The sequence below is a fragment of the Triticum aestivum genome, unplaced genomic scaffold (genome assembly GCF_018294505.1).
Source record: "Triticum aestivum cultivar Chinese Spring unplaced genomic scaffold, IWGSC CS RefSeq v2.1 scaffold137822, whole genome shotgun sequence".
In the NCBI taxonomy this organism is placed as follows: Eukaryota; Viridiplantae; Streptophyta; class Magnoliopsida; order Poales; family Poaceae; genus Triticum; species Triticum aestivum.
In genome coordinates this window covers 1-2,068 of record NW_025252076.1, presented here as the reverse complement: position 1 = coordinate 2,068, position 2,068 = coordinate 1, and the positions used below count along the sequence as shown (strand labels likewise).

Here is a 2,068-nt window from a genome sequence, read left to right as displayed (position 1 = left end):
TTGTGGCGCGAAGAGCGCGTTCTGAAAGGGGTGGAAAAAACTCGTGTTGCTGCGGTATGGAGGGAGGGGTGGAAACCGTGGAAAACTCGTCTCCGTGATTGAGCGGGAGAGTAAGTAGTATAGGACATTATCCATTGTTAGGGAACGGTTGTAATGGTAGTGAGAATGTAGAATCGTGTTTGGAGCGGACCTGGGAGTGGCAAGCATAAGGGACGAAGACGGGGAAACATGGCGGATGCGATCATACCAGCACTAAAGCACCGGATCCCATCAGAACTCCGAAGTTAAGCGTGCTTGGGCGAGAGTAGTACTAGGATGGGTGACCTCCTGGGAAGTCCTCGTGTTGCATTCCTTTTATAATTATTTTTTGCGCCTTGTGACAAACATGTCGCACGTGCGCGATATATATTAATCCCGTTATATTATGTTTGACGTTTGCGATATGTTTAAGCTCGATGCTCATTGCTCGCGCGTCTTGGGGCGGCTTTGTGGCGCGAAGAGCGTGTTTTGAAAGGGGTGGAAAAAACTCATGTTGCTGCGGTATGGAGGGAGGGGTGGAAACCGTGGAAAACTCGTCTCCGTGATTGAGCGGGAGAGTAAGTAGTATAGGACATTATCCATTGTTAGGGAACGGTTGTAATGGTAGTGAGAATGTAGAATCGTCTTTGGAGCGGACCTGGGAGTGGCAAGCATAAGGGACGAAGACGGGGAAACATGTTGGATGCGATCATCCCAGCACTAAAGCACTGGATCCCATCAGAACTCAGCGTGCTTGGGCGAGAGTAGTACTAGGATGGGTGACCTCCTGGGAAGTCCTCGTGTTGCATTCCTTTTATAATTATTTTTTGCGCCTTGTGACAAACATGTCGCACGTGCGCGATATATATTAATCCCGTTATATTATGTTTGACGTTTGCGATATGTTTAAGCTCGATGCTCATTGCTCGCGCGTGTTGGGCGGCTTTGCAGCGCGAAGAGCGCGTTCTGAAAGGGGTGGAAAAAACTCATGTTGCTGCGGTATGGAGGGAGGGGTGGAAACCGTGGAAAACTCGTCTCCGTGATTGAGCGGGAGAGTAAGTAGTATAGGACATTATCCATTGTTAGGGAACGGTTGTAATGGTATTGAGAATGTAGAATCGTGTTTGGAGCGGACCTGGGAGTGGCAAGCATAAGGGACGAAGACGGGGAAACATGTCGGATGCGATCATACCAGCACTAAAGCACCGGATCCCATCAGAACTCCGAAGTTAAGCGTGCTTGGGCGAGAGTAGTACTAGGATGGGTGACCTCCTGGGAAGTCCTCGTGTTGCATTCCTTTTATAATTATTTTTTGCGCCTTGTGACAAACATGTCGCACGTGCGCGATATATATTAATCCCGTTATATTATGTTTGACGTTTGCGATATGTTTAAGCTCGATGCTCATTGCTCGCGCGTCTTGGGGCGGCTTTGTGGCGCGAAGAGCGCGTTCTAAAAGGGGTGGAAAAAACTCGTGTTGCTGCGGTATGGAGGGAGGGGTGGAAACTGTGGAAAACTCGTCTCCGTGATTGAGCGGGAGAGTAAGTAGTATAGGACATTATCCATTGTTAGGGAACGGTTGTAATGGTAGTGAGAATGTAGAATCGTCTTTGGAGCGGACCTGGGAGTGGCAAGCATAAGGGACGAAGACGGGGAAACATGTTGGATGCGATCATACCAGCACTAAAGCACCGGATCCCATCAGAACTCTGAAGTTAAGCGTGCTTGGGCGAGAGTAGTACTAGGATGGGTGACCTCCTGGGAAGTCCTCGTGTTGCATTCCTTTTATAATTATTTTTTGCGCCTTGTGACAAACATGTCGCACGTGCGCGATATATATTAATCCCGTTATATTATGTTTGACGTTTGCGATATGTTTAAGCTCGATGCTCATTGCTCGCGCGTCTTGGGGCGGCTTTGTGGCGCGAAGAGCGCGTTCTGAAAGGGGTGGAAAAAACTCGTGTTGCTGCGGTATGGAGGGAGGGGTGGAAACCGTGGAAAACTCGTCTCCGTGATTGAGCGGGAGAGTAAGTAGTATAGGACATTATCC

General features: G+C 49.0%; 3 non-coding genes and 1 pseudogene across 3 annotated transcripts; all 4 read left to right on the top strand.

The window, feature by feature from the left end:
- Positions 1-233: 233 nt before the first annotated feature.
- Positions 234-352, top strand: LOC123177416 (5S ribosomal RNA). Its single transcript, XR_006488929.1, has one exon. It is a non-coding gene; the product is annotated as a 5S ribosomal RNA (ribosomal RNA).
- A 367-nt stretch (positions 353-719) lies between these two features.
- LOC123177418 (uncharacterized) lies at positions 720-830 on the top strand (annotated as a pseudogene).
- Positions 831-1,196: 366 nt separating this feature from the next.
- LOC123177415 (5S ribosomal RNA) lies at positions 1,197-1,315 on the top strand. Its single transcript, XR_006488928.1, has one exon. It is a non-coding gene; the product is annotated as a 5S ribosomal RNA (ribosomal RNA).
- A 367-nt stretch (positions 1,316-1,682) lies between these two features.
- Positions 1,683-1,801, top strand: LOC123177417 (5S ribosomal RNA). The gene has a single exon (XR_006488930.1). It is a non-coding gene; the product is annotated as a 5S ribosomal RNA (ribosomal RNA).
- Positions 1,802-2,068: the final 267 nt, after the last annotated feature.